Source organism: Pteropus alecto, unplaced genomic scaffold (assembly GCF_000325575.1).
Source record: "Pteropus alecto unplaced genomic scaffold, ASM32557v1 scaffold14, whole genome shotgun sequence".
Lineage (NCBI taxonomy): Eukaryota > Metazoa > Chordata > Mammalia > Chiroptera > Pteropodidae > Pteropus > Pteropus alecto.
The window spans coordinates 12,976,390-12,997,069 of NW_006436810.1; the positions used below are offsets into that span (position 1 = coordinate 12,976,390).

Consider the following 20,680-nt stretch of genomic DNA (forward strand, 5'->3'; position numbering starts at 1 on the left):
AGGAATCTCTTTTAAAAACTTATCTCGAAACCTGAAAAAGTGGTTAATCATGGGATATATTTTTCTGATTTGTTCCTCTGTTTTCTTTTTGAGATAAGTCAAATACCATAAAATATTTATGTTGCTATATATTTTCTACACAAAAAAATAATTTATAAAAGCGATATAGTTTTATATGATGGTATCTGCAACAATGACTACATCTAATTTAGATGAAAAATTTATAGGAAATAAAATACCGAAAGGATTAGATTGTTAGCTATTGAATGTGTGTTATGAGAACAGAAATGAATTGTGATGTCAGCCTTGTTCACCTTAGGTACAAAATTCCTACAGGCATAAATCTCATAAACATTGCTATGAGATTTGACTAGACTAGAAAATTACTAGAAAGACTAGAAAATTAGATTATAATCTGATCGAGAGGAAACCCTAGGTTCCATCCCTTTTATGCATACAGCATAGTATCCAATGCAAACCTTCAGATTCAAATATATTTTTTATTTGAGCATCTAGTTTATTCTAAGAGCTTAACATGCATGAATATTTAATCCTCATAAAAGTTCTCAAAGTAGAAAATATAGATGAGAATCCAGGGGCTCAGAGATTTTTAGATTAATAACTAAAAATGATAGAGTTGCTATTTGAAACAAAGTCTCAGACTCCAGAGCTGGTGTTCTTTCTGGGACACTGCATTGCCTCTCAGGTTTTCTTCCTGCTCTAGGATTATCTCCCTCCATTTTACCTGTCTTTTTCAGTGATGCTATTTTGGCGAATGATACAAATGTAAACCAGTCACATTCCCTGGGAGTTAGGCTAGTAACTTACCAACTTAATATTTTCCATATCCAGCTGGTTGCCACATCTTGCTGCTTCTGTCACCTACATATCTCTTGCATCTGTCTGCATTTCTCCATCTCTTATCCTCAGGTCAGGTTCTCGTCTTTTCTTACTTGGGTAATTGGAATAACCTAATTGGGCTCCTAGCCTCTAGTTTCACTTTCCTCCAAACCATCCTGCGCATCAATGGACAGATCGGTGTTTTGAAAATACAAATCAAAACAGAATACTTAAAACATTAATACTTTTTCCTGGAATACAGAATAAAATCATAGCTATGTGCTATGTACAAGTACTTCCATCGGCTGTTTTCCCCAACTTCTCTCCTGTTAGTCCCGCCCTCCCCTAACTATGCGCATGAGTGACAGCTCCCTGCAGAACTTGCCTTGCTGTTTTCATCCCCTGTACCTTTGGTAAAATAATCTTTATTATGTTAGATTGCATATTATTAGCAAAAACTTCTACGTTGCATTTTCTTTTGAAAAGGATTTTCTTTTTTTTTTTTTTTTAAAAAAAAGCACCTGGTCTTCCTAGGTGGTCTCCCATCCAAGTACTACCCAGGCCCGACGCTGCTTAGCTTCCGAGATCAGAGGAGATTGGGCACATTCAGGGTGGCATGGCCATAGATGGGGATTTCTTTTTTAAAAAGCAATTTTAGTTTCCATAGCATGTTGTGTGTGTGTGTGTGTGTGTGTGTGTGTGTGTGTGTGTGTGTAGCATTTTCATCACAGCTTAAATTAGCATGTGGAGGATAACAAAAACCACTCTAGACCTGGATCTGTGCTTTCTAATAGTGTAACCACTAAGCCACTCGTGGCTATTGAGCTCTTGCTATGTGCTACTGTGATGGAGTAACTGAATGTCTACTTTTAGTGCTTAATTTTAATAAGCTTAAATTTAAGACTGATACTCGATTCAGTTACTGGAAAACTTAAGCATAGATGAAAAATTTCTGATGAAATTTTAGAGTGTGAAATGTTATATACTGTAAATGTAAAATATACATTGGATTTTGAAGACAGTGTAAAAAAGTAAAATTTCTCAATATGTTATGTTGATTATGTTGCAATTATAATATTGTATTAAAATTAATTTCACCTATTTTTTAATGTGACTAGTAGAACATTTAAAATTAAATATATGGAATGCATTATATTTCCATTACATACCACTAATCTAGCCAATCTTAAAATGCTCAAAAAATCCAAAATATTTAAAGTTTTTGTACAGAAAACAGGCTAAATTTACATATGCTAAAAACTTGTGTTTAGTCAGTTCATATTACAATGCAGAATATTTTTAAATAATGAAAAAATTTTTTTTCCTGCTTATTTTTCTCCAGTAGTGATGAATTTCCTTGAGATTAGAATGTTCTATATTAAATGTGACTGTTTTTCCAAAACCTTTCAAATGAAACACGTATTAAACATATATATACTTTGTATGAAATGCATACACATCCTCACCAAAAGGCATGTATGAGGATATTTATAGCAGATTCGTTTGTAATTGTGAAAAACGAAACAACTCAAATGTCTAATAGTAAAATAGATAAGCTGTGCCGTACCTCTACAGCAGAATACTATACAGCAATGAGAGAGCATGAACTTCTGGACAGGAAATACGCAGATGCGGAGCAAAAGAAGTGAGCAAACAAAGAAAGACACCATATGTCACAAGCTCAAAAACAGGCAAATTAAGCAAGAGTATTAAAAGTTAAGGGTATGGGTAATGTTTTATTTTTCGATCTGAGCATCAGTTACACATCTTTGAAAATGCATTGAACTCTGCCCTTAATTTGTGTATTATCCTGTGTATTGATTTTACCAAAACTTTAAAAGTAAGAATAAAGCTATATGTTTCATTTTTATTTATTTTATTTTAACAGAATAGTCATTATACAGTGTTAAGCACTGCTTTTCCAATTGTACTAAGCATCGATTACCTGAAGAACTTGACAAAACACAATTTCTGACCACTCCTTACAGAATCTGAGCTGGTAGGTCTGGTTTTGTGTTTCTCACACGTTTCCAAGTGATGCTATTGCTTCTGGCCTGCAGATCTCTTTCAGTACTGTTGAGGGAAGATAAATTCAGGAAATACTATTCATTTTTAGATTGCTGTGGATAAAATACATGAGCTAAAAAAAATAGTTATTTCTTAATGTTATATAATGGTTTTATTGTTCATTTTAAATGACAGTATGTATTTTTAAATGTCTTAGTACCAATTTCTAATATGCTCAATATTGTTAGTATTAAAAAAAAAGGTCTCCAAAGTCCTCAATATATTTTTAAGAATGTACAGAGGTCTTGAAACAAAAAGTTTGAAGACAAAGTGAATATTTATAGAACTCTGTATTCAATAAACAGGAATGCATACTCTTCTCTAGTACACATAGAAAAGGCAAAAGAAAATCAGGTACCTAGCATATCTTAAAGTAAGTCTCAACAGATTGAAAAAACTGTAGTGTTATCAATATATTCTCTAATCACAACTCAATTAGATTATAAATCTATAACAGAAGATAAACATATGACCCAAATCAAGAAATATAAAAAAAATTATAGATACCATCTTTGTAAAAAATAAAAGTAAATTGAAACTAAAATATACATAGAACTAAATAAAAAATATGCCTACTACAGTTGTAGGATGCAGCAAAATCTCTTCATTTAGAAATTTATACACATAAATGTTTTTATTTTAGAATAAAAAAATGAATATTAGAGTTTAGTGAACTAAACTCTACCCTGACGAAGAGAAATAACAACAGAAGAAAGGAAGGCATGAAAGATAAATGAGGCCATTCATTTTGTTTTATTTTATTTTGCCAGAAACTGTTTCATGCACTGAAAATGCAGCATTGAACAAAATGGACCCTAGCACAGCTCGCTTCCTACTGGATTATAAGAGTTATCACTGATACAGCATATGTATAGTTAGGCCGTGCTCTAAATGCTTTACATAGATTAACTCATTTAGAGAGAGAATGAAACAAGATACAATAGAGAGATTCAAAGACATCCCGCAGTGTGTGTTTTCAACCAACCGGTAAAATGGACAAATCTCGTTACAGTGAATTCAGGAATGGAGTGAGAGCATGGACAGAGAATGAAGAAGTGAGAAAGCATCTGAAGCGTCCAAGAATCAGGGCCCCTTCCAAGAGGCAGGCTGAACCCTTCAGGCCCAGAGAAGGTACAGTTCCAGAGGAGCGGAAGCCGACGTGACGTTGGACCAGTTCAAGTAAGACAGCTCCTGCACCTACCCTGTTCTCCCCCTGTACATACCTGGAAAAGTAAAGCCCCAGTTAGCTACCTGGGGAAGGCAAAAAAGAGGTGGTAAATCAAGACCCCCTTTCTTACTTCAAGTTTCCAGCCTAAAACAGTCTCGAGGAGATAAAAGAGAAATTTTCAATAGTAAATCTCGTTCAGAATTTTGATTAATAGTAGGACTGGATATTTCCATTATTAGACTGTGTTTGCAACTTAAAGTTAGTTAGAACTATCATTCAAGTGGGATTGTTAGAATTTTCATACAGTGCTGGGGGAAAAAATCCCACTCTGAAAAATGTTTAACATGATGGGAGGATGATGAGTTATATTTTAATAATGTTAACGTAAGTGGTATTCAACATTATTTACATTAATAATATGAAGACCAAAAGAAAGACTTAAATGTAGACAACAGAGGTTAAAATGATAAATAACATCACCCATATATGAAAAATTAAACAAAATCAAAATGTTATGAAAATATAACTTACTAAGATTGGTTCAGGAACTAGAAAGACAATAATTGGATAGCCATTAAAGAAGCTGAATCATGCCTAGGGCAATACAAAATTACCCTAATTAAGGACATGTTAGATGTAGGTGTGTCGAATCAGAAGTTTGAAATTGTCTCATAGAGAACATGTGTTGCTATCCAACTTTTATGGAAAAAAAATGTATTACAAACTCTTCCAGAAAATAGAAAAATAGGAAGCACCCCTAGTTTATTCTACAAGGTTAGTATAAACTTTGTAAGAAATTGCACATGTGACAAAGGAATCATACAAGTCCATTCATTCATGAACAAAAGTAGAGAATTCCAAATAAAATGTTAACAGACCAGATACAGCAGTGCACCGCCCCCCCCCAAAAAAGATGCAATTGCATTTTTTTTTCCCAGAAAAGCAAGCATGGTTTAACATTAGGGGGAAAAAAGTGATGTAAATTTTCCACAGTAACATAACAGATGAAAAATATGTAATCATTTAAATAAATGTGATAAAAGAATCTGATACGTATTCACTCCCGATAACAGTAAATTAGGAATAGAAGGACAGTTCTTCAGGATGCTTTTCTGAACAGGCTGGTTTCCAGCAGTCTTGTAACTAGCCTGAGCTGTGTCACTAAGCTCAGATCCCAGTACCGGAAGCATGCTGGTTAACACTGCTGCTTCTGTAACTATGGATCCAAGAAGTTTTAGGGTGGTTTTTACCGACTCGTCAGCATTGTTTATTGGTAAGAGCGAGGCTGATGATTTGCAACTGGTCATAGGGAGACCTCCAGAGATCACTACTGTTGAGGCTGATTTTGTAGCAGGAATATGTAAAATATTAAAACAAACAAAGACACACACAGCGAGATTCCTGGACTTTCTAGTTCCAAGGTGTACTGTGTACATACAGGAAGGTGGTTCCTGATTCAGAACAGACAGTGCTTATAGCCATGAACTGTATGGAAGGTACAGGTAGGAGCCTGTACCAGGCCTCCCCAGGCCCCTTGCTGTGAGACAGCCTTTGACAGTGATCCAAATCCTACTGCAACACTGTTGTTATATGGTTTCCTTTCTCTCTAATAAATTATAGATTTGTATTGTTATTTGGGGTCCTAACAGTCTTTCTTCTTTAGCATTCAAACCCTGTCTTAGTACAGTTGACATTAGAGATGGGATTTCTTACAAGACTCTGACTCATTTTTGCTAAAAGTATGGCTTAGGCATTATTTAGAAAAAGGACAATTCTGATAAAGGGGATGGAAATGAACTATTGACGCAGGGGTGGTTGCCAAGCCGCAGTAAATGATTTAAAGTAGCACAGGCTTTGAAATCAGTTACTGATAAGACCTTCCATTGCAACCTAGAAATGAACGCCAGACACTAGCATAATAGAAGACAAGTGCAAACTGATGGCCGGCTGGCTAAATCAATTTTCTAGCTGCTGCTTTTAGTGTTAGCAAAAGTGAAAGTTCAGAATCTCCTTGAGTTGAACCTTATCCTCTCCGGCTGGCTCATGGAGCTCTAACTGAAGGAGCCTGGGCATGCTTAACTTCTGATGCGTAGCCAAGCCCATGAGACACACTACAATAAGGTCATTCAAGTGAGACAGTTGATGACAGGGCAGAAATCAGTAAGGGATTATTCAGTGATGAAACAGTCCTTTTGTAGATTGTCACAAGCAGTTCCTGATGACCTCTGTTAAAATGGCATCTGAGAATTAGATCAGGTAGCAGTGTCTCTGGCTTTGAACACTGTTGAGTTAAGGGAGATGTTCGCACTCATTGAGGGTGTTCCCTTGGCTGCTGTCTTTGTGGAGATAGGTCAAGGAGAAGTCCTTGCTGCCTGGAATGGATTACAACAGGGGACGTTCACATTAGAGAAGGGTAATTGGTCTGCCCGTCCCTTGTCATTTAAATGTCAGTATCTACTGAAGCTGCAGAAATGCTGCTGATGCAGACAGTGCTGGACTGGCTGCATGATAATGAAATGAGCTCCCCGTGGGGTCCCCCTCACCCAGGTTTTGATAAGAGGTGCCCCACCACCACGCACACTATATGCGATACCGCTCGTAGGACCTCAAAAGGTGTAAAAGAGGCAGTTTTGGATCTTTTATCTCAGTTTCCTCCTATGAGACTTCACATAATACAGAGGTTTGGATTTTACAAAAGAAAGGAAATCAAAACAAGAAAAAGGCAAGAATTCAGGACCTAGTAGTTTGGAAATCTTCAGAAGGCTAGTTTAAAATGGCATTAAAAAGGAAAATGGCAGAGTGCCCACCAAAACCTTGATAGAATGTGAGAGGAAGCCAAGGAAACACACTGCCTCTCAAACTTCCCAAGGTCTAAAAAATACCAAAGCAGATACGCTGTCTTGTCCAAGATTAGAGGAATTTCAGATAGAGTAAGACTCTCATGAGCCCACGCATTGAGTTCCAAAATGCCCACTTTTAAAACCGAGGCAAGATAGCAGTTTTCTTTTACTGTAGCTTAAAACAACAGAAATCTGTTATTTTACATCTTTAGAATTCTGCCAACCACACGTGGCCAGGGAGGAACAGTGTGACATGAAGGGCAGGATCTCCTGACCAAATCCCCGTGGGAGAACCCAGGCCTTTTTATGAATGTGTGGGTGGAATGGCCTGCAGATTTTAGGTCACCCAGACACAGGAGCGCTGCCTAGGCCTGCTAATGAGCCCATTAGGGGTGATAGAATTAATTTAGGGGAACCAGGAGATATCACTGTAAAAAGAATAAAAATTAAAGTCTCCTTAAAAGTTGAAATATATGATTTAAAAAGATACCACGGGGATGTCTCCTTTTACCTGAATGTATAATTAGTATGGTTGTAATGATTGGTTAAAAATTCCCCACTCTGCTGAGAAAAAAAAAACTTGTAGATCTGCCCTATACCCAGTCCTAATTGGGTATGAGTGATGGGAGCTGTTGGAGTACCTAAGCTGACTGGAACAGTTAATCTAAGACACTGTCATATGCTTAGGGCAATACAAAATTACCGCCCTAATTAAGGACATCTTAGGTGTAGGTGTGTTGGGGCCACATACTCAACAATGACCTGCTGATGCCCTTGAGGAAGATGGATAGGTCGTGGAGGCTGACCCTGTGGTGTAGTGGACCCCATTTCATAGTAACTCTAATGCTTGTCCAGATTGTTCAGCTGCTAAACAGAATATTTCAACAGGCGAAAGGTGACTGGGATTCTGTGGTTGACCTAGCCAATGATTTTTTTTCAATAAGTATTGCCAAGGAGAGTCAGCAGCAACGTGCATTCAAGTGGAATGGTTCTCAGGATGCATCTACCTCAAGGATAAATGAACTCTCCTGTGTATTGTCTCAATTTACTGAGATATATCTAGTACCATACAGCTGTACAGGGTTCTAGTACATGCTCCTGGTGACGTTATGATTATTTCTAAAACTGAGAATGAAGCTAAAAGCAACTTTACGATGATCATAAATCATAACGATCCAGGATCGTTAATGAATGCTGAAAAAACCCGGGACCTTGCATAGACTATTTGGGGGTTTACACAGGCTGGAGCATCTTGTGACACACTGCAGACCACCAGGAATAAAATGTTCTTGCTCCCTGGTCCACAGACGAAGCAGGAGACCAAATGCCTAATAGGCCTATTTGGCTTCTGGAGAAATCATTTGAACTGTTTAAGAGCACTATTGGGACTATCCATTTAAACAATCTGGACAAAGTCATATGTGATCGGAAACCCGAACAAGAACAAGCTTTGGAGCTGTGGAGGCTGGAGCCCAGGCTCTTTCACGTGGATCATGTGTTACAGTCATGTATGGCGGTGTGGCACCTTGAATGCATCTGCTGAAGACCTAACTCCTCATGGGATGGCATTTGGAGGTGGGAAAGTATTTAGGTTTAGAGGTCATGGGGGCGGGGGCATGATGGGATTAGTGTCCTTACAAGGGAGAAGGAGACAGGATAGCTCTCTCTCCTCCCCCACGTAAGAATCCAGCAAGAAGGCCGTCGCCTGCAAGCCAGGCAGAGAGGTCCCATCAGAACCTGACTATGCTGGCACCCTGATTTCAGACTTTCAAGCTTCCAGAATCATGAGAAGTAAATGTTGTTTAAGCCATCCATCTATGGTCTTTTATCATGGCAGCCTGAGTTGACTAATACAGGATCTAATGCTGAAACAGTATTCTAAATGTCAGCCATCCGCCTTCATGCAGACTCAAGTCTTTGGCAAAAGCCAACAATTGTGGTCAATAGTGACCTCTGCATTTTTGGACTAGAAAATTATCTGATACTGCTCTCTCGTGTTTGTCTTTGAAGGACAGTTACTAGCTAGTATAGGCCATTTATTAAGACTTCTTTAACTGAAGGACGTAGAATTATATCAACTGCTGAAATACTCCTTGTTTCATGGGTAACATCAAAAACCTTTCTGACAAGGAAGGAGATGTTGAGAAGTTCCATCATAATGGAAATAACCGTACGGACGCATCCTGCCATGGTACACAGTGGGACTCCATGTATCCGTGAGCAAGCAGCCTATTTTCCACTGGACCCTCATAAAGCCACCTGAGCACGTGCCTACTGCGGTTATGGATGGGCCTCGAATTTTCACTAATTTCCCAAGGATGTAAGGGAACTGGCCTGGTTCACAGGTGGCAGTTCCAGAATGGAGTGCCACAGGGAAAGCAGCTGCCCGGTGTCTAGCAGATGGTAAGCTCCTTGCAGAAGAAGGCAAAAGCAGGTCAGCAGCCTGTGGGCTGAGTCAGAGGCCCCCTTTCTGGCAGTGAAAACTGGACACAGAATCTCCACCAGCCAGTGCATGTTGACTCTTGGACTGGTGCTTCTGGGCTCGCAATTTGGCCTGGCAGGTGGGCCGTAGAGAACTGGACATTAAAGGTACCCTGTGTCAGGTACCGCTTTTGGGGATGACTGTAGCCATTCTGAGCGTGTATCAAAGTGGAACATTCTCTTGCTCAGCAAAGAACCCCTCTAGTTTCTGAAGGTGGCTGCAATCATGCTGATGCCCTAGTTCTGTCTCTCAAGGTGGCAAAGTGGGTCCATGACGGGAGTGGACGTGCTGGTATTCAGGCCATGCAGTGGTGGACTGAACGGTGACATGCCACTAGGCTCTGCCGAAGCTCACGTTGCTAATAAAGTGATGCTGCTTGCCAACAGGAAAGGCAACATTTGCAACTGTCTTTTGGGAGAAGGTCCTGCACATAGCAGGCAAGCAGACCATGCTGGCTCTTCTCCTGTTTCTCCAGGAGGTCTTGGATGGCGTGTACAGGCGTGCTGCATAATCTTGATTTGGCTTTTTATACCTGTAACTGAAGCCAGTGCTGCTAATACTACCTGAGGACTGAACAATGGCAGAAACAAAAGTATGGGGCCGGTTTGGTCCCCCTAGTTGCATTCCTTAGATCAAAGTAAAGCTTTAAACCCGCGCACCAAGAATATGTTGCAGCTGTGCTACCAAATTATCTAAGGAGCAGCTGGCATGACCTGGAGAAGGCAGATCATCCTAGTCTGTTTCTTGCCTTGAGCAGCCTCATCCATTTACATCAATGCACCCTGCAAATTTATCATTTTCTGTGGGTGTGATCATGCTCAAAGGGTTGGGAAATACCAGGATACATAATTGAGATTAATAACTTATAGCAGACGTTATTGCCAAGGTAAAACAAAATAGGAAAATTTCCTTTAATATCAGTAACTAGGTAAGAAGTTTATTACTACACCTATTAAATATTGCATTTAAAGTTCTGGCTTGTGTAGTAAAATAAAGAAGAAAAAGGGATGGCATGAGGATGGGAAGTAAAGGAAACTGTCATTAATTATAGATAAGACTGTATTTTGAAAAAGTTAAAAAACTCATGCAAATTATTAGCACTAACAAAGTTTACCAGAGTGGGTAGGTATAAGATTACTATGCAAAAATTAACTGTATTTCTTTAAAATGATGAAAAGAAAACATACATTTAAAAAACATTAATATTATTAAAAAATGTTGCCGTGTGTGACAGCCATATGGATTATAAACATTATTTAAATAAGCTAAAAAGACACCAATAAACTCAACATCACACAGTTATCTGTTATCTATAGATTATCTATAGACTCAAGGACATGTCATTGAAAATCTTGTTTTTTTAAGGACTTTGACATGCTGATTTAAACGTTGTATAGAAGAGCCAACATCCAAGTCTAGCCAAGACATTCATACAGAAAAAGAGTAAGGTGAAAAAACTTATTCTTCTGGACATCAGCACTTAAAGCCATAGAAATGAGGATGATTTGGTGCTGGCCCAGAGACAGACAAAGCGACCAATGGACTAGAGAGGCAGCTCAGAGACATGCATGAAAGATCACATGGGAGCCAAGAACGGATTGAACTGAGACCATATCCGTAAAGACAAAACAATTGATTTGGATCCAAATCTTACACCATTGACAAAAATGAATTCTAGTAAGAAAGAAGACAAATGAACAAGCAAGATATTAATTTCTTTAGAAGAAATGTGTGAGAATACCTTTGATATTGTGGTGAAGAAAAGAATTTCTAAAACACATGAATTGCTAGTCAGAAGGAAAAGACTGATACATTTGTTGAAAGGACACCGTCGAGATAGTAAAGTGAAAAACAACCAACAGAGCTGGAACTGTTATGTGCAACATATATAATTAAAAAAGGATTAGTTAATAAAAAAAATCAAGGAAAAATTGATTAAGAAAAAATGAAAAATGCATAACATAACAATAGCAAAATATATAACAACCGTTTTACAGAAGAGGAGATATTAAACAATATGCAAAGATGCTCCATGCCATTAAAATATGTAATTCAAAGTGAGACCTCATTTACATACTATTTGATTTTTCATTTTGTATGTGGTTGAGGAACACCAGCAGTTCTCATACTGTTGATGTGCGTAAAATTTATAAGACTACAGTCCACCTAAGTTTCTCTTAGATGTTTTAATATTACATATAAAATGTAAGATTTCATCTAAATAAATTCCTTGATTATGTATTTCAGATGAGATGTAAGGCTGTCATTATTACAGGTCAGATTCTGTTACCCATTACAAATACAAAACTACAAAAATGTCAATGCTTTATTTCCTTTCTTTAGAAATATCTATGTTTATTTCTAAATCTCCCTAGGGTCGAAAGGTGCCAACCCAATTATAGAAGGCAATTAATATTCCAGTTAATTAGATTATTCTGGAGAGTTAGACCAAGAGGATAACTTAAATTCTTGTCTGTAACCTTGAAGAAACACTTTGAACCTTATTTTTAGTTATTATGCCAATTTTTTCATGATTTCAACAGAGGAGCGATTCACTCACTTGGTAATTCCGTCTGCTCACAGAAGTCTGCCGCTGCACCAAGGACAAGCAGGTTAGAACATTTAGATCTGTAAATACCTTTTCCTCTGAGCTTTAAGCACTTGTAAACATAATGCAATCTTGCATTTTTTTTACGCTTACAGCACCTGTTCTTCCTAGGTGGTCTCCCATCCAAATAGTAACCAGGCCCGACCCTGCTTAGCTTCTGAGATCAGATGAGATCGTGCTTGTTCAGGGTAGCATGGCCATAGACCATATGCTTAAAAGTATGCAAACCTTTCTGTTTTCAATGATAGCACTCATATGTCTCCATCAGCCTGGATTCCACACTTATGAGGCCATTCCCCTGAGTCATAAAATGTCATTTAGATTATATATTTAATATTTACTAGAGGCTGTATCATTCATCAATATGATAAATGTGTCAACAATACCAGAAGGACTGAGTAATAAGATCCAATAGGAATATATTCTGAACTCTTGACCTTCTTCGGCATATTTAAGTATTTATCTTTTTGTATATCGTGGAGTCAGGACTTTAGTAGATTTACTGTATTTTAATTAACCACAATCGTTATTCCATTTTAGAGGATGCCCATATCACAATCAAACCTCTAGAATTTGGTTCCTGTGTCCTTTTGACCTGATTTCGCTAACCCTTGAATAGAACCTTGGCTTCTGATAAAGAAGCCCTGTTTTCTCTTTTACCTTCCTTCTCCACATGGAATCAGTTATCCCTCCAAAACACACTGATTCCTTTTCATAGAAAATTGCTTATAAAAACTATAATCTGGGCTTCACGCTTACATTATTAGTCTGAGGTGCCATCATTTCTAGGTCATGTTAGTAGACAGGGAGGTACAATTAATTTTATTAATCGTTACATGTGTGTTATGTATATGGGAGTGCCTGCTCATTGTATAATCTGCTACACATTAATGTTAATTCGGGTATATATCATTTGTTAAATTCATTTGGAGGGAAGCTCTTCAAAGAGACAACTGCGCTTAAGACTGAAATCTCTGAATGCCATTTCCCTTTTAATAAAAGTTCAGAAAATTATACAAATCAGTGTAGTCCGAGCTCTTTTTGAAGGAAATTCTTTTATATAAAACTGTGATTATATCTCATATCAAAGGAGAATAGTTTACAGCTTTCCAGATTTAACTTTTATAGTCTATTCAATATGTCTTGTTCTTTTCCAAATAGAAATAATTTCTCAGTTTTCTGAGTTTAGTATTCCAGGATGCTCTGAGGAACTTTCTCCATTTTGATGTATGTTCAAGTACTCAAACGTTCTAGTTCAGAGTGGCAGTTAATTTCAGTAACATTCTGTTTCAGGGAAGGAATCTTGAACTTCTTTCATGTGGGCCAGAGTCTGGAGTACAAGGCTTTTACAAGTACCCTCTGTAATGTAAGTATTTCTAGTATTTGTAGGGAAGACCCCACTCAGGTTTCATGAAATAATTATACCTTGAGGTCTTATTCCCCTGAGTGGGCATTTGGCCTTTCTTGAGGGCTTTTCGTAGGAATGTCTCCTGGTTATCTTTCTTTCGTAACTCTCACCTGACCACAGATGACATGATTTCATCTACTCAGGGTTGAAGTTTTCCAGTTTTGTCTTAAATGTTTCAGGATGTCATGGCTCACAGAACCATGGACAGTTTCAGGGAGGAAGAAATTTTTCTGTGCCCTTCTAGTTTCTTCTGGCTGGTTGAATAATTAAATAACAGAAGATGTTAATGGGATGTACATATGGGATGTAATATGTACATATGGGAACCTGTAATATGTACATTAGGCAGAAAGTTAAGTTCTAAATGGCATTCTGAGCTAAAGACGAGAGAAGGCACCTCGGGGCTTCAGAGTCGGGGGAGAGGTTGTTGGCAGGATGATAAGAAGAACAGATGTTCAGTAGTTAGATGTTTGCCCTGCCCTGCAGATAGCTTATAAAAAGTTATTTCTGGTGACAACTTTTCTTATGGGCCAGGCCCCCACTTTAAATTCTTTAAGGGGAGAGGTACAAGTTTCTCATGAGCCTGCAGGATCTCGATTGCTTTCAGCTCAAAATAATCTGTATACCAGTGTAGCACATCTTAGGGAGTCCTGTTCTGAACCCCTTCAATAGAAGACTGGAACTTCAAGTCATTCTCACCATGCCAGCTATAAACTAAGACCAGGGACCATGACAGGTTAACAAGAGTGGAAGGACCTTGGACTGAGAAGCTCCCACAGGGTGACCTAGCCTAGGGACATCCAATTTATAAGAACAGCGTAGAGACGTGAGAGCTGGGGAAGGTTTTGTAGAGGCTAAACAGACTTAGTTTATGATCCTAATGTGAACTCACAAGTCTTTCTGAACTGAAGCAGCCCAGAACTGGAGCCAGAGCCAGCCAGGACAGTGAAGGGGAGATAATGAGATGGGTCTGACAGTAAGACACCAAGGACAGACCTCTCGCATATTCTGTCCTTGTCCTGGAAGATAAGACCCCAGACTCAGAACTGAAAATGTGTTGTTCATTAAGAAACACATGAGAAACTCATAAAGGAAAGGGGAGGGATACACATCACATGTTGCTTACTTAATACATCAAAATTACTAACCTGGTAAGTCCCCTTGAGAATCACAGTACCTGTGGTCAACACTGGAGCAGACAGAAGAGAGGACATTGCGATTACGACCAAGGGAGAGACAGGCTGAACTTCGAGTCATAAGTTAGGACTTGAAGGTCTGAGAAAGAGGCCCCGAAAATATAGATTTCAATGGGGCTGTAATGCTTTCCTAAGGAAATATCAAGGATCTGTCATTTTTTTGAGACTATCTGGTTCAAACTACTGGCGGCTTAGGGTCCAAGTTCTCCATAGTTTGGCTTTGCCAAATAAACCCTTCCACTCTTGAAGCAAAGTAAATTTGCATTTGTTGTGGCACATGGCATGCCAGGCACATCACACGTGTTGGCATATAACGCATTTTTAACAACTTCAACTGTTAACTGTTACAGATGAGTAAACTGAGATTCAGGAAATAAACTATACTGATTATTTGCCTTAGGCACATAACACATGTTGGTATAGAAAGCATTTTTAACAACTTCAACTGTTACGAATCGATAACTGTTACAGATGAGTAAACCGAGATTCAGGAAATAAACTATACTGATTATTTGCCTGAAATGAGAACTTACTTAAGTGACCTTCCAACTAATCTCTATAAGTTCAATTGTTAAAAAGGAAATTGATATTTGACTGCACGTGTTTACTCCATATTGTGATGATATTTTCCTCTTGTTTCTATCTACCTAGAAGGTCCGTTAGGTTTGAATTTTTTTTTTTTTGTTATTTACCTGCTGGAACCATATGTTTGAGAATCAAAGAGCTAGGTCTGAGCAGCCGACCAATTTGACCCAAGTTCTGTCTGCCTTTCCCAGGAGAGGTTCCAGATCCACATGCAAATAGAGAAATAACAAAGTCCATGCTTTATTTATAGAGATTTATTACGGACAAAGCCTCGCTCTCTGAGACAAGATTTTGAAAGCGTCTAGAGTATCTTTGCAGAGAAACCCACAAAGACGCTTAAAAAGTCCGAAAGCCCTTTGCAGTGGTTGCTATGGCAGCGAAAGGAGACCTGTCCTCTGGGAAAGGCAGGAAAGAACAGTCACCTGCCCCCAGGGTAGGTGCTTTCAGGGCTCATTAGGAGGCCCAGGGCTCTGCAAAGTTGACACTAGGGACATGTCTGTGTGTCGGTGCGTTCATTACATCAGAGGTGTGGAGATGTGTCAGGACAGCGGGGTCTTTAAAGTCCAAACCACATTTTCCAGTCAGCGCGGTTCAGTAAGTTTTGAATGCCACGGGTTTGACAATAGCAAGAGATTACTCTCATTACCTGGCTTAGGGGGAAATGTTATGCATCCCGTATATTTGAACCACAAATGGGAATCCATAAATGCCAAGGATTTTATGTGTGTCACAATTTTAAGTCGATTTTAGATTTAACGCAAAGCCTCCTAATTCAGGATTCTGAAAGTGAGTTCCTCACATTTATTTCCTCTCAGGCTTTGATAAATGTCCACATTTTTAGATATTTTTTCAGCCTAGATCGTAACCATTTAAGTGCATTTCTGGAAAAAACAAAACAAAACAAAACACTTGATCATTCATTACCATCCTCTAGACATTGTCCATCTATTTTCCACAGCTTGGCAGAGCAAAGACAGAGTGTGCGAAAGGCACAAGCGCTTAGTCGATTCTCCTTCTCCTCAACCTGTTGATACTTTCTAGAATTTAGAACCGAGTTCTTATGGATATTATTTTGAATTTCTATGGGATTTGGTGTTTTCGACCACACAACACTTTATGATGACATGTGACTATCCTTTCCATATCTCTTGGAGCAACTCATGTCAGTATTTACTTCACGAAAGTTTACAAAGGACTCCTTTGTGGAAAAAAACGTCTGACGCTTTATATTATTGACATATTTTTATTATAACGGCGTATTTAAAAGGACATTTGCTTGGGCATATATTTTTATATCTGAAATTCTTTCCTTAAATACTTAAAAAGCATACTACTCCTCGTTCCCTTGCAGGCATTTTTGAAGTGCTGTCTCATCCTTCTGATCCTTATTTCTTTGCAGGTGATCTGCTCTAACTCACTATAAGCTTTATAAATTTGTAACTTAGGTTAATAATACATGTTATTATAATCTCTAACTCACTGTAAGCTTTATAAATTTGTAACCTAGGTTAATAATATATGTTAATAATATATGTTATCATAGAGAGATTATAATAGATAACTATGTATTATATATAGATGGTAATATTATAATACGTAAATTTTATAATCTATGTCTTTGATGTTCTTAAATTTACTTTAGCATTTTCAGGTATGCTTTTTTTGTGTGTATCCTATTTGGCATTAAGGTCTGGTAAGGAAACTCAAGTACACACACGCCCTGGTTTTCTGAACTACTCATACTTCTTACTAGGTGTCTTCACCAAGCTGCAGATTGTCATATGTCTGGAACAGTCCAATAAGAGATACCTTTTTTTGAAAAATAAGATGTGAGATTCAGTATAAACTCACCAATTAGAAACACCTAATATTGTAAGATCTGTGTTGCTCACAATAGTTTTAACTAAACATTTTTTATCCGCGAATTATCTACTTATTTATATGAGTATAGTTGGTATACAATATTATATTAGTTTCAAGGGTACAATATAGTGAATTGACATTTATATACCTTATGATGCGATCACCACACTAAGTCTAGTAATCATCTGTCACTGTGCAAAATGATCACATTATCGGGAATGTTCCTTTTGACAATCTCTCCTGAAGATTTTACTCCATCCTTAGCACATTGTGTTAGAGCTCCACTGTGTGGTCGTACGAAGCTGTGCAGGCCGGCTTGTTGGCACTGTTCCTCGTTAATCTTCACTCTTCTTCTCATGAAGTCAGCTCTTCAGTGACCAGATACACTTTTCTCTAACAACACCTTTATGCCAAATACTCTCCCCTTTTCTATGAAACAAATATTTTGTCACTGTATAGTAGAGTTAAACTGGACAAGAATTTTCAGAATTTTAAACACACATGTTTTTGAAATTAGTATTTGTAGTAATGATTCTGAAGGCTGTCCTACGACAAACACTGAGCAAAAGTACAAAGCTCCCAGGGGATGTCATTTTTGAGAAGGCCTGAAATTTAAGGTCATTTAAGATTTGAATCCTAATCACATTCTATGGGTTCCCACATTTTTAATGACGTGTGGATTTTTACTTAATCAAAAGCAGTGATGATAATCTCAAATATTGAGCCCAAGAATAGCATCTGTAAAACTCAAAGGTCTCCTCCCACCTTGAGAGTGAATTAACGTTGACCGATTAGGAGCCAATGTAAGACCTGCATGATTTATACTGTATTTTTCTAGCATTCTGATCAAAATCATCATTTACGTCATTGCACCAGGCCTGCCACTTGACACTATGTCCTCATGCCGCAAGCTAAGCACGTCGTTCTTACGAAATCTTCTTGATGCCTAGTGCTTGTTGTTATATATGTTCTGTTTTCTTCATTTCGTCCTATCTGGATGATTTACATCCTATCTAGTTATTTCCGGAGCACCGAAGACCTCAGTTATACAAAACATGAAGTATTTCGGGTTCGGTTCTGAGGCGGGTTCTGTTTTGGTGATTTAGTGAGGGGTGTGCTCTGGGGAAGTGGGGCAGGTCAGGCTTCTAGCTCAGCAAGAATGAGTGTCATCTGGAGACTAGATTCAGACGGGTCCAGGCGGACGCTCCGGAGCAGTGCTGCTGCCCAGAGCAAATACGTGAAACACACTGCAAGCCATGTCTGTAATTTTAAACCGTCTAGTAGCCACATTTAGAAAGGTAAAAAGAAACAGATGGTTTAAACACATTTTACTTAAACCAGTACAGCCAAAATATTGTCATTTCAGCATATATCCATATTAAACACATCGATGAGAAATCTTATGTTCTTTTTGATACTAAATCTTCAAAATCCAATGTGTAAACAGTGTATCTCGTTTCAAGCGTTCCATAGCCACATGCGGCTAGTGCCACCATAGCCAACAGTGCAGCTCTGGGGCATCGGTTGCATGAAGGTTGGCGTTAGCTTGAGGCAAAATACTCAAGCTTTGCATCTCCCGCCTGTGGCAGTCGCTTGTTGGCTGTAACCTGGGCCCGAAGGCGCGCTGGCTCCTGATTGGCTGAGGGCGGCTCACAGGCGTCGTCTGTGAGTTTGGCCAGCAGCGATGGGGATGGGTGGGGCTGCCAGAAAGGGGATCTGGGCCCCCAACAGTGTTTTCCGCAGCCCCGGGCGCTGCTCACGTTCCTTGCTGTCACATCCAGGTCGTCAGTGCAGGCTCTGATTCTCTGGGATTTCAGGTGGTCACGTTTCCTGGGCACACTGCAAGGGGAGAGGACATGGGACCCATGGTAGCCTCTGCCTCAGCGCTGGACCTAGCGCTGCCACTCACACCCAGGGGGCCAGGCCAGCTGCGGCATAGCTCAGTGGGCTGACCCGGCGAGACGACGAGCCAGGCACTGAAGTCCTTCCTCACGGGGAACCGATGCTTCTTCTCTGAAACGGCCTGTTTCGGTGCAGTCCCGGGACACCGGGCACATGAGTCTCAAAGAGGGAAATAGAAACGACGAGGTTTTGAACACAGTGAATGGCATAGAATTGTGCTACAGATGAGACTCGGGGGCAGGCTGACCGGTACCGCAAATGTCTCAGTTTCAGTCAGGCAGGTGTGTTCTGTATTTGGCCATCCTGAAGAAAAAGAAAGGACCTCCATCCAAAATTTGGTTCAGATGTCAAGAGTGATGACAGCATAGACACACAAAGATGGTACAAAACAGTTGATCGCTCCCGCAGTGAGGCTTACCAGTGAGAGCAGGGTTGATGGCCACAGCAAATCCCCAAACGGCTTGGGAGGCAGGCGGAGGAGACTGGCATGGGGTTTCGCTATGGTTGGTGGGTACGGCCAGAGCTGGGGACCCTGCAGGTGTTTTAAAGTCCCCACTGGTGCCGAAGGAGGGAGCACCTGACATTCTCTGCTTTCCCAGATGTGGGGCAGGAGCAAAAGAGGGAGGCCTGAGGCTCAAAACCTGCCAGCGGTCAAACATCCCCAAACGGAGTCGGACTGTGCAGGCAGACCTCAGAGACGCCGTGGAGTCCGGCCCAGACCACTGCAATAAAGCAAGTCTTCTGGCGGGTGGAGGGTCTTGCCTTCCATTTGTGAAAAATGCAGCATCTGCGAAGCGTAATAAAGCGAAGCGCTATAAATTGGGGTATGCCCATATGCGTTTCCTTGGGCCGCTGTAAGAAATGACCACAAACCAAGGGCTTAAGATGACAGAAATCTACTGCCACAGTCCCGGAGCCCGGAATTCCAGGATCGTGATGTCGGCAAGGTCGGTTCCTTCTGGGGCTCTGAGGGAAAACCGTTTCCTGCCTCTTTCCGAGGCTCCGCTGGCCGCTGGAGCCCGGGGCATCACTTGGCTTGTGGGTGCGTCACTGAGATCTCTGCCCCTGTTCTCCCGCTGCGTCCTCCCTGGGCCTCTGTCCCATCTCTCCTCAGGAGGGCGCCATCATGCTGGCGTAAAGGCCCACCCTGCTCCAGTGTCACCGCGTCTTCACACGCACCAGGAGCACTTCTGCAAAGCCTTGGTTTCTGGACGAGGCCACATCCACAGACACCAGGGGCTCAGGCTTTAGTATGTCTCTTTAGTGACATGATTCAGCCCACACAGAGGGTCATAGAGTTTATAAAGTGCTGTCTAAGTTCTGAGCCTGAGGATTAGTTTGTTTTCTGATGGTTTTCAACTGGCGTTACGGGTTAGACAACTCAGCCCGACTGTGTGGTCAGAAGTCTACTAAAAATGTCCCCTAGATCTCCTGCCTCGAGCTCTCTGCAAGCTCACCTGGATGCACCTTGGGTGGAAATGGAACAGAAAGGTAAGGTCCAGTCTGGGTGGTGGGCGTGTCCAGGGTTAACATAATCTTCTGACTGATTTCGGGTCCTCATGAGACAGAATCAACACTCACAGGTTTTGATTTGTGGAAGTTTTACAACGTGTCTGGAAACAGTTTGATATTCCTCTCATGAGAGTTGGGGATTGTCCCTTCCTCCCGAATCTGGACGTTTCGACCCGCTTGTGTGTGAAGAATAGAATGCAGCAGAAGTG

At 39.9% G+C, this 20,680-nt stretch overlaps 1 long non-coding RNA gene and 2 pseudogenes across 1 annotated transcript in view; 1 reads left to right on the top strand and 2 right to left on the bottom strand.

Moving 5' to 3' along the window:
• Positions 1-1,349: 1,349 nt before the first annotated feature.
• On the bottom strand, positions 1,350-1,468 carry LOC112481274 (annotated as a pseudogene).
• Positions 1,469-2,704: 1,236 nt separating this feature from the next.
• Positions 2,705-20,680, top strand: part of LOC112481245 — a 23,191-nt gene continuing 5,215 nt past the window's right edge. Inside the window, exons 1-4 of the long non-coding RNA XR_003046852.1 lie at positions 2,705-2,839; positions 3,920-4,086; positions 11,941-12,009; positions 13,299-13,371. This is a non-coding gene — a long non-coding RNA (uncharacterized LOC112481245). The remainder of the gene's footprint in view (positions 2,840-3,919; positions 4,087-11,940; positions 12,010-13,298; positions 13,372-20,680) is intronic.
• On the bottom strand, positions 12,092-12,210 carry LOC112481303 (annotated as a pseudogene).